General features: G+C 44.2%; 2 protein-coding genes across 9 annotated transcripts in view; one reads left to right on the plus strand and one right to left on the minus strand.

Moving 5' to 3' along the window:
• Nucleotides 1-4,341, minus strand: part of LOC149523939 (uncharacterized) — a 29,102-nt gene extending 24,761 nt beyond the window's left edge. For 3 of the 7 annotated variants that reach the window (XM_089780587.1, XM_089780585.1, XM_089780588.1), the window contains exons 1-2: nt 3,594-4,230; nt 2,264-2,354 (exon numbers count right to left, since the gene is read on the minus strand). The gene's annotated coding sequence lies outside the window, so the exon portion shown is untranslated. The other 4 variants (XM_089780586.1, XM_089780590.1, XM_089780591.1 and 1 more) reach the window with 3 other exon arrangements.
• A 393-nt stretch (nt 4,342-4,734) lies between these two features.
• The window catches only part of BRINP3 (BMP/retinoic acid inducible neural specific 3), a 417,681-nt gene continuing 410,304 nt past the window's right edge, over nt 4,735-12,111 (plus strand). Inside the window, exon 1 of one of the 2 annotated variants that reach the window (XM_006127774.5) lies at nt 4,735-5,102. The gene's annotated coding sequence lies outside the window, so the exon portion shown is untranslated. Of the gene's footprint in view, nt 5,103-7,528; nt 8,233-12,111 lie in introns of those variants that run through there. The other variant, XM_006127776.5, reaches the window with a different exon arrangement.

Genomic DNA, 12,111 nt, shown 5'->3' on the forward strand with positions numbered 1-12,111 from the left:
AGCATTTCCGGAAAATCATGCCAGTATAGACGTAGCCATACTGTTTCTGGCCCAGATATTTTAATGAATTAATGTTCTTTGTGGAGGCAGCTATATACAGGATTACATTGGTGTGAGTTTGGGCACAACTCATGCATTGTTTCAAGTATGAATTTATATTAAACATAGATAAACAAATAACTTTTTGATTGAGAGTGAGAGGAAGAAAATATACCAAAACAGCTTGTTCCACATGAATGACATGTTGAAAAATGCTAAAATAAAGCTATGCATAAATAGCAGGGGAGACCATTGCTGGACCTCAGTGTAGTAGAGCCAATCATGTCTCTATTGAAGCCAAGATATCAAGGTCAAAACTTAAGGTTTCTATCAAATAAAATTCTAGCTTCTATTGTGTTTGTTCTGTATTGTATATTCTCTATGCATTTACAGATGTACTTGAATAACTGTGAGTATTAAAAGAACTAAAAACAACAAAAAACATTCAAAATCTGAGAAATGTGACCAACTGTTTAAAATGAAAAAATATGTACACTATAAATAGATGGCAATTAAATATTCACTGCTGTGTTTTCTTGTTTAATATGCAATCTTTTGACATTAAATCACAGCTTTTTAAAAAAAATTCTCATTAATGCAAAAACACTGACAACATAAGGAGTCAAAAGATTAAGATTTTTTGCCTTAACTTTAATTACTTTGTCATAATTTCAGTTAAGGGCAAAGCACTTATTAAGTTATCACATTTCTTTTCCCAAGTGATTCAAAAGTCAAGTAGTTTTCTCTGACTAAATATGCAGTGTATGAAATATTTAGATGAAGAATTACAACAGAATAGAATGCAAAGAATATGTTATAGCTGGTATGTAGGCACTTTAAGAAGATGGCAGTATTGTTCACATAAAGTGTTGCCAATACAAGAGTTATTTCAAGAAACCAATTGCAATCAAAGTGTAATTACTGTGTTTGCCTGATAAATTACATGCAGACTCAAAAACTCCAAAAATAACCTTAGTTTTGAAAGAAAGATGAGTGCAAAAAGACATTGATAATGAAAACTAAAAAGCTGCCGTGATGTTCTGTTGATGTGTGTATATGCAACTTTCACATGCATCATTAATGTTAAGAACACCGTTAGGCTATATCTACACTGAAGATTTCTTGTGCATCCACACTGCCATATGCTTTTGTGCAAGAGATGTACTTTTGCGTAAGAGCGTCCATGGCAGTGTGGATGCTCTCTTATGCAAGAAAGCTCTGATGGCGATTTTAGCCATAGGGGTTTCTTGCGCAAGAAACCCCTGTTGCCCGTCCACACTGCCTTCTTGCGCAAGAACCAATGTTCTTGCACAAAAAGCCTGCAGTGTAGACGTAGCCCAAGGGTGTGTACTACAACACTATTCTGAAATAACTTGTTCCACGTCTACACAGCAGGCAGTTATTTTGAAATATTGTCAAAATACTGTCAAGCTGGAGGACTTCTTACTCTGACCCATTACCCTTGTACGAGGAATAAGGTAAGTCGAAAGAATAGTGCTCTGTTTCAAAATAAGATACGCAATTGACGTAGCTGAATTTGCGCAGCTTATTTTGAGTTAAACAGTGTAGATGTATCCTTATTGAGCCAGTTTGTTCAGCATTTAAGTACATTTCAAGGGTTTGACATTTCAGTACTCTGGTCCATAATGGATCATACCTGGTGACCTTATGTTACAGCCAGTGTAACCATTAATGGTGAATACACTCCTAAGCAAAGTGCTTGCAAAGTCCTATGAACTACAGAAGTACTATTTTATGGAATCCAGTGGAACTGAAGTGGCCACTAGGTCTTGAGCTGATCTCTGTACACAGGTGAAATTCACCCCACAAATTGGTTTGCACTTATTTTTGTGAAGCTGTGAAGCACATGTATGAAGTATAACAATAAGAGAAGAAATGTATTAATGTAAGAAAGATTAGGTGAGATGTCCCGAGCTCAGCAATTAGGGCTGAGTTGCTCTGAATATTTAAAACATGCATGTATGTGCTGTGTATATTAGAGATTACATGTACAGTACATCATATCATACTCTACCCACTGCATCTTGAGATGTATTGCAATTAAATTAAAATTACTATATTTATGAAAAAAAGATTAAAGGGCCTGAACTGAAGCACTCTGAAGTCAGTGGGAGTATTTCCATTAATGATATTGGGGTTTGGAGCAGGCCCTAAACAAAACCCTCTTGAACAGTAATCTTGAGCCATCATCTGCAAAACCAACCTCTCTCCACAGTTTTTTCTGGTTATTACTTTATCAGTAGGATGATTTAAGAACAATTCTGGCTAGACCATCATTAGGGTTAGCATAAAACCTAAAGAGAAAAACAGAAAGGTATTAGCATATCAACATGTCTTTATTTTAAAAGTATCCCCCAGTGCTTGCCAATGTTCTTAATAAACACAAATAAGAGATATGGCTGCATAGTCACAAACCAGCCCTGTTGATTTATCCTATTCATAGAACCCTTTTATCTTGCAGACTCTCTCTTGTGTTTTCCTGGAAATGTCCTTTTCAAAAAATGTCATTATTGAATAGCTTGAATCCTCAAGTCTATTTGATAATCTCTGCAGATTTGAGCCCAACAATTTTTGCTAAGGAACACACTGCTCTTCACATAGTAACCTTTCTTCTTGCTAGCATTAGGTTCCAGTGGAAGGAAGAGTGTCAAGCTGAGAAGGAAAGGGTGAAAGAGAGAGAAGTGCTTCCTATACTACTTGTTGCTACACTTTGAATGGTTGATACTCTTATAAAAGGAATCATGGGATATAAAATAAAGGTGCTGCTGCCAAGTTTTCACACACACTACGCTCCAGTAAATGCAAGTGACTGTGTGAGAAAGCCAAACAGGTGATCAAGTCATCAGAAAATATTTTCTTAAAGAAAAGCCGACATGGTCTAATATATGCAATACAGCAAAATGGCTTGTAGACATAATAGTGTCATCCCTGCAATACAGCACAGTGAAACGAGTGTGCGGTTTAACATACGCAGCCACCTTACGCATTGCTGGGGCTCTCTGCTCACTGGCAGAGCTTATGTTAGGCTTGGAACACACACGGACCCCACAGCTTCCTACTCGTGCAGCCGTGCTCCTGGCTGGCGGGCGGGCAGGAATTCGCATTTATTCCGTTAATGTCACATGGTCAACTCACCTCTCTCCCCGGAGGGACAGTGAGGCTGTGGGGACGGGGCGCTCGAGAGCCTCTCTTCATGGGGAAGCGGGAAAGAGCATTTCCCAGGCCCAGCTCCGAATCCGCACGCAGAGGGCGGGCGGGCGGCTCGCAGGGAGAGAAGCGGACGAGCTGCTCTAGCCTCCGCACAAAGCCCGTCTGCCTGCTCACCAGGCACGTTGTGCACCGGAGCAAAGGTCTAGCCCTCGGCAGCACAGCACGCAGCGCGCAAGGGAGGGCTCTTGGGAGCTCCCGGTCTAAGGTCCCTGTGAAGCGGGATAAGCCTCGACACGCCAGTCCGGGCGGCAACTCTAGCGAGGTCAGAACCCGACTCCGGGCAGTGGAAGGCTGGGTACAAGGTGGCCTCGCGGGGCACTTACCCGATCGCTGCCTGCTGGCACCCTCACGCCGACACAGTCCCGAGCCGCCTCGGCCCGGGTGCTGCCGAAAGGGGACGCCAAACACGGAGCACTCCTCCCGCCCCCATGCTCGGGCCTCCAGGGCCTTGCACAGGGCCTTCCCGCCCTCACCAGAGGACCCGGAGCTGCTGCTAGTCCCCTCTCCCCCGCCCGTCCCCGCTTTCCGCTCGCTGGTCCCTGGGGCAGCGGCTGCGCTCCTCCGGCCCTCGCTCAGCTCGCAGAGGGTTTCGCCCGTGGCTCGGGGTGGCTGGTGCCCCGCCCTTCGTTACGCCCCACACGGACCCGGGTATGGATTCCAGGGCGTCCCGAGGAAAGGCACCGGCTTGACGGGAAGTCACAGTTCTCCTGGCCCACGGCACCCTATGGTGGCTATAGAAGCGCCCGGGGGAAGATCGGGGTAGCGCCTCTGAGGCTGCCCTCTCTTGAATTCTCATTGGATCCTCCCAGCGCCCTAAATCACCCCCCGCTGCTATATCTACGGGCAGCACTCGCTCCAAGCTCACTAGCTCGCTCGCTCCGGTGTCTCCAACACCGCCGCATCCCTGTACCCCCCGCAGACTTCTCCGGGCTCCGTCCTCTCCGGCTGGGCGGACTGAACCTTTTTACCTGTAGGGAGTCGCTCCATTCGTTTTAAGTGGCCTGTTGTGCCCTAAGATCATCACAGAACCCCCCCCCCTCCAACACACACATCACAGAACACCCCCCCCCCGCAGACACACACACATCACAGAACACCCCCCGCAGACACACACATCACAGAACACCCCCCCCCCGCAGACACACACACATCACAGAACACCCCCCCGCAGACACACACATCACAGAACACCCCCCCGCAGACACACACACATCACAGAACACCCCCCTCCCACACACACATCACAGAACACCCCCCTCCAACACACACATCACAGAACACCCCCCCCCGCAGACACACACACATCACAGAACACCCCCCCGCAGACACACACATCACAGAACACCCCCCCACACACAAACCACAGAACCTCCCCTCCCCCGCACACACACATCACAGAACACCCCCACACACACACACACACACACACACACACACACACACATCACAGAACACTCCCCCCCTCGCCGCACACTCCCACACATACACATCACTGAACACCCCCCACACACATCACAGAACCCCCCTCCTCCTCCTCCGCGCGCACACACACATCACAGAACACCCTCACACACACACACACACACACCCCTTCTCCTGGCATTTGTATTTCTGGTGTGGTTTGTTTCTTTGGGGGCTGGCGTCTCTTTTTCAGCCCCCGCCCTTACACACAACGGGGGGAGGGTCCTTGAGCTTCCGCTGTGCCACCAGGAGCCGCTGGCTGTTTCTAAATGCCGATCGCTGTTTAGCTTGAAGCGGAAGATCACGGAATGTCTGTTTGGATTCTGGCGACTTGCAGCTCCCAGCCGCCTCGCTTCCCGAAATTTCCGCCGGTAAGTTTATTTCGCGCGCCTGCCGCTTGTAACACATTGGCAGTTAATGCAGGCGAATGTTTGGGGCTCGCCGTTTTAATGAGCTAGCCCTTTGCTTTCCGCGCTCGGAGAATTACAGAGCCTCAGCCCGACTTGACCACATTCATTAACGTTACTGCCAGCCAGAGGCAGTGAGTTACAACCCGCCCGCGCTTGCACTCCTGCCTCTTCGTATCACATTGCCTTCAGGTTTGCATCTGGCCATGTTCCTGTTGGCCGCATCCCTAGCTTCAGGAGCCGGTCCCTCCGTCCCGCACGCATACCCTGGCGCTCGCCTATATTTTGAGAGGTCGCATTATTTTGTCCAGTCTGGGAGAAGTGGTCCCATGAGACTGGCTGGGGAGGGGAGAGGGAGGTGTCCGGGAAAGTTCATTACTCTTTCTGATGACCGCGGACGAAGACTGTACAGGCTGGCTCGGGTTGTGCTTTCATTTCAATGCGCTCGGAGAGAAGGACGAGCTTTTCAGACCTGCTCATGAGTGCTCCGACTAGATGGAGCTACAGATCAGGTCTTGAAGAGGTTGTCAAGAATGTGGGTTTTGGGAAAGGAGGGGTAGTTTGATCACCCTATGCTCCCCTCTTTCCCTTCAGGACAGAGGTAGGGAATCCTGTGGAATTATAATTGTCTGGCATCATTCTCATGAGCGATCTTGTTCGCGCCTCCTTGCTGCACCTTCTGGTGCCCCGCCACCGCCCCCCGACCTGTGCAGACAGCAGCTCAGGATCAGCTGTGCTCTTAACAAAACGCACACCCATTTACGTGTCGCCTTGTCAGTCAAGCCCATCCTTTGAACCACAGAGGACTTTCGCCGAGGGAAAAAGCAGTTACTATAGAAATAAAAAAAAATGGCTGGTGCCTTCCGGGAGCCATTTAACATCCACATATCTTGAACCAGAGAGAGGGGTCTGTCCACACCGAGGGAAATGCCTTTGCACAGGAGCTGAGCTCCGTGTCACTGTCTAGCTCAGCTGATTTGGCTTGGGCTGGGGATGGCGCGCGATATGATCACGTCTAGCACATTGCTTACATGGATCACGGGTGGAACTTGCCGTCTGCGGTTTTACTAGGCAGATGAGTCAGTGGAGAGTCTGATAATCTACTGGCTGGCCGGGTGGACGGGAGAGGAGGGAAATCATTGTTCTGCCAGTACCTGCTCGTGTCCCTGAGAGCCCCCCTTCCTTCGCCTCCAGGTGCGGGATCGTCCGGGCAGGAAGGAGTTAAATAGCCCCTCAGCGCTGGGATCCAGTTGAAAAAGTGCATTTCCCTTCCAGCCCCTTTCCTCTGGACTGAGCATGGAACCCTCCACCTAGTCACCCTCCTGTAGCGCTGCGTGTGTTCCGCTTTAGTCTTCCCCCGGGGACCCTACCGAGCGCACCTCCACTGACCCTTCTTCGCCCAGTCATCCCGGGCTGTGTAGTCAAGTACCAGCGGGGCTAGCGAGCTACGCTTCTTCCGCTGCTGCTGCTGAGGCCCTCCACTCAGAGGGAAGAAACTTTCCGCGCAGTCAGATACTCTCGGCTAGCCCAGGTGTAGGCGAGTGGGTAGGTAAGTGCATTGCAGAGGTTCTGTCTAATCGCTGTTATTCATCTGATTTGTTATGATTATTGATCTACTCCCCCCGCCCGCACGTAAGGCGCAGAGAGGCGAGGGGATTCCATTTGCGCATCACCTGCCAGCTCTTCGCTGAGTGTTTGCGCCCTGGTAGGCAAGGCGGGTATTACTGCGGTTTCCCGGGGTAAGTGGCACCCTCGCCGCCCTCAGTGGGGCTGGGTATCGGTGAAGGTACAGCATTAGGGACGCTGACTTGGTTAGATTACGTGGAGTTGATAGATGGCGGGAACGCATCGGAAATAAAAACTGGCATAGGTTGGCCCGTGTGGCTTTTTATACTTTACTGGAAGCATGAAACCCCTCTGGATATACACACCAAATAGAGCAGTACAAGGAATGTTGCCTAAACGAGCATGTGCAGCCAGCAAGCATGAGGCACGCTTCATAGAGAAGGTTCCCAATAGCCTTGATGCTCCATTTCCAGCGTTCAACAGTTCCGCACTGACCCAACAGAGGAAGCCCGCTGCTCACCACCCCACCCAGAGAGCTCCGAAAAGCTGTCGCCTCGCTCACTAGCCCGAACCCCTCCCCGTCTGGTTTCGTGTGAAAGGGGCGATAATGCGTAAATAAACTTAACTCCGAGGCGGGGGGAGGGGCTGCTATCGCCAGGTTGGTTTCCTTTGTTGTTTCGCTGCCAAAGATCAGCATCGTCATCCATCACCATCACCATTCCCCACCAGTAGTTGCATGGATCCCGAGCTCGGCTCCTGTTCAGACCTCACCGAGGGTGGGGGGGGGTTGCATCTTGACATTGCGAGCGCTAGACATGGGGGGAGCAGGTCGTAGGGGGAGTTGCGCGTCTCCGTTATACACCCAATTCACTAGTATCTAGATCGGGTCATTACTCTGTTTGGTCTCTATTGAACTCTTGGAAGTTTCGCTTTTCGTGGGGCGGTGGAAGGCGGGGAGACCTGGGGAGAAGGCGGCAGCAGAGTGGGCGTCCTTTGTCGGGAGAAGAAGAGGTTCCCAGGCTGAGTTACTTTTGCAGCCAGGCGGTGGCAGACTCTTGTAGTCTCTTGACGGCTGGGGTCCTCTTCCGCTGAGTCCCTCACCTTACTTCGCATAGCTTTGAGGGGCACAACCTCCCCGCCTCTCCCCTCCTCCCCCGCTTGAGAATTATGCTGGGGATTTGTTGCCTGCAATTTCTCTCCAGAAGCGGAGGATGTTGTCAGTTTGTGTAAGCTTGCCAAAGCTACGTGCATCCGGCCAGAGGTAGTGCACAGAATACCGAGGTACTGTCTGGGGCTGACCAGAAAGAGTTAATAAAGATTGCAGGCTGCTCCCAGCATGAATCCTATGCGTACCTCATAGCTGTACTAGCCAATCCTAGGCAACAGCGGTATGGACTGTAGGATGGTGTAAAAAGCAAGGTAAAGAAAATTGGATGTAAATTGTCACAGCATATTGGATCACAAGAATCTGGGGCTGCTTTGGCTACTGACCTCTGTGCACTTACAGATCATCATGCGGTTTTAGCAGGTAAGGGTTTCGTTACCAGCAGTCTATAGTGTCTTAGTTCTGCATTCAAGTGCATTTGCCATGTACATTTCATTAAGGATTAATTGCTTCCTGCCCTGAATTACTTCTTCACAAACTATTACATATCATTTCGTTTGGGTTGATTGCACCATAAAATTGTTACTCTTCTAAAAGGGGGACTGGGGAAAACTGTAACATGATATAATTTAGTGTGGGTGAGTTGTTTTTTAAAGCTGTGTTTGTGTTAAATGTTAATGTCCTTTAGACAAGAAGTAAGCATATGGAAAGTCTATTTCTGCAGTAAAGTAATTCATGACTGGCATAAAATATTATGAATGTGCTGTGTGAAAAATTGTTCTCAGTATAGTATTGATATCTTCCACAAATTATACCACATGGAAGGTCAGTTTATAATAAAAGAAAACTTATAATAAAATACTTATAATAAAATAAATCTTTTATACAACCTCAGTTAAATTAAGGGCACACAGCTGTTTAGCTGGATCACAAGCCTTAGAGAAGAGACTATAATATATTATTTGCTAGAAATTCTCATGTCTAATTTGTCTTTTAAATATTGCACAAGAGAAAGAGGTTTTAAAAACAAAAATATCTACTTTCAAAAAGTGTAACTGTCACATTAAGAACATGTGGATAAATGCACATTAACAATGTAAGGAATAATTTCAGCATCACGGGTGTATAATATTATACTTTAGGTAGTGTTGTCAGTGCTCAAATTTGAAGTGTATCACAATTCAGTTATTAAAAAATACATGTGAGAGCATAGTTGTATGTTTGATATGAAGAGACCTCTCTGAAAATAGAAAGGCTTGAATTGTAGTATAGGAAGCAGTACTGTTGCATTGCTCTCTGTTTCAGATATATAACAGTTTCATATACAGACTAAGTGAATTTTTTTTCCCTGAACCATTTTCTCTTTAAATCTTGTATATAATTTTCCAGGGAAAATATTCAGTGTTATTTCCTGTAGCCTTATAACCACCTGCATTGAGAAGAGCTAAGTCCTACAACATACATTTAGTTCAATGCAGTTTCTTTATTTGTAGAGTTCACTCATGAAATGTTGAAGCATAGAGAATGAAAATGTTATCCAGCAAGCATGAAAACAAGTAGTTTTACAGATCTCACTGCAAACGGCAGCATTTGTACAACTAAAAACAACCACAACAACTTGAGAATTTTCAAGTAATATAACCACTGTGGTCTATTCCTCGCATATTCTTTCTATTACTTAGTATCTGAGTTCTAAAGCAAAGAATGATGCTAGCCCACTATCTGTTTATGCCAACTTGTGCTTGAGAAGTTTCTTTTAATTTATATAAATGGTAGTGATTTTCCACTGCTCTCAAAATATGGAGATACATGTAAATTAATGGAACTAAAATGGTTGATTTCAAGTGGGTTAGTTTGAAATCAGGTTTTCCTATTTCACTTTGATCAGTCTAAAAAAATCTATTTTTTAAAATTCAATGGAAATTCATTTTTCTAAAACAAATAGAAGCTTGTTTTGCTTCAACAGTAGCTTTCACAAATCTAAAAAAATTAGGAGAAGATTAAGGACATGTTCAATTTATCAGAAATATTTTAGTTTTTATTCAGAAAACAAAAGGATGTGTATTTATACATAATTTCTAGAAATAGTCAATATTTATCAACTGTCATATGTAACCTCCAGACACTTTTTCTTTTCCCCCAAAGACATATATCTGTAAAAATCAGATATAATCAGAAATTTCTTTTGGGAGTGAAATCACCAGAAGTATAGATTGATAGGTCTTTATAAAATATGCTTTCAGGAAGATCATGTTAAGAAAGGCTATCCTATGTGATTCTTAACATGGGTAACTTCATTTTAGGAGTATGTCTGCTCTTAATGAAAGGCATAGTCTTGCGCCATTAAAACTGATAGGAGTTTTGTTGCTGACCTCACTGAGGGCAGGATCGATCACCTAGAGTATCATTTGGAATAATATGTGGATTTAAAAATTAAAAACACCACATTACATGTTGCATATACACTGGTAACAGAGGACTTAATTGGCATGAATATTATTAAAAGATACCATAAGTGAAGTCTTATGGAACTGGTCCTATTGTTTTAAGTCACACTGTTCAAATGACGCGTGATAAATTATAATACTTCCATTTATAGCAAAAATACATTAAAAGCCTCATTTTCACTAAGCCACAAGTGCCCTCTGAATATCAGGACATTACATTGTAAGGGACATTGAAAGTAGCATAAGTCATAAAGTTTTTTAGCCCTGAAATTATTTTAAATAGACAGATATTTTTCATAATGCACTGGGCTGTATATTGGCATCAGTTTTAAACGGTACCCCACTGAAACGACTAGGACATTGCACTTAAACCCAATGTCACCATATAGCCCATTATCAGAAAGAACCAAGGACATTCACCAGAACATTGAGGCTTTATGAGTTTCACTAATGCACTTTTTACAAAGGCCACAGATTTTTTTTCCATCTTCAAAGGAAAATTGACCAAGTGATATATACTGTTAGCTCAATTAAGATTATTAAACCATAGTGGTTTCTCTTATAATGAGGTGAGATCCCAAGGCTCTTCAGTCAGGTGTCTTTGCTGAAGCAGCCACATTAATGGTGATTAGAAAATGCTGCACATTTGCGGTAACACCTTCATTGCCAGACTTCCCAGCCACCTGGCTAATAAGAAAAGCAGTTTTGTGACATCACTCTTACTTTTGCAATATTTATTGGATGTAGTGAACAAAGGCCTTAAATCTAGCACTATTTGGATTACTACTGAATCATTCTGAGTTCATATTATTCACTGTAAAATGAACTAACACAAATAATATTAATCGAGGCTAATTTATATCCCTTTCATTAAAACCAGCACTTACAAAGCTTTATTTATAGATCAAGTGCACTGGGCTTGAATGACCAATAACCAAAATAGCTCTAAATTTAAAAAAGAGAATTTTAAAGTGAATCCATTATTAACATTAGCTAAGTTTTCCACTACAAATCTCTGTTTTTAAGGAGCTCTTAACTCAGACATAAAATATATAAATTGTGGCTGAATACTGAAATTATCATTTGAGATGTCAAACTGGGAGTAAATTTTTAATTCATTTTTTAAAAATAAAGAATGATCACAAGTCACTAGACTTTTTGATTTTATATAAGAAAGAACTTATAATTCTTTTCATTTTACATTTTCAAATTAATTTTTGCAAGTCCTTAAGACAAAAGCTAGAGTGATTATTATATTTTGAAACACACACAGACACATACATATTTTATGGTCACAAAATGGGATGGACAAGCAACCTGAACATCTGTTTATCTTCAGAACATATAAAAGACAGTGTAAGATTCTGCTCACCATTCTCCCATTGTGCTTGAACCCTGAACTGCAGGGCTCACTTAAAGCTCAATACTGAGTATGCATCATTTTCACTGGGAGATGTAAATGCTTGGTGCTTCCTAGGATCAGATCTTATTCCTTAACTCTGAGCTGAGACATCTAACAAGAATACCACTTAGTGAGAATTGTATCATTGTTAGTATGATGAGAGGAAGACCCATCCAATAGGGAATGGACTAAAACCACCAACTCTTTCACATACAGTTGTTGGATGGTAATTACTTTTGTCATGAGAGCTCTGCACAGATACAACATTTGTATCCACATCTGCAAAAATGATCTGTGGGTGCAGATACCCATGGATATAAAGTGGATATTCACAAATTTGCAGGGTTCTAGTTAGAAAAATTGTATCTTAATCTGTAATCTGCAAAAATGAGCCGTGGATATCGTAGATATAAAGCGGCTATACATGCATTTTCAGGGCTCTATTTATCACTA

This window comes from Pelodiscus sinensis, chromosome 9 (assembly GCF_052426305.1).
Source record: "Pelodiscus sinensis isolate ZL-2025 chromosome 9, ASM5242630v1, whole genome shotgun sequence".
Taxonomy (NCBI): Eukaryota; Metazoa; Chordata; order Testudines; family Trionychidae; genus Pelodiscus; species Pelodiscus sinensis.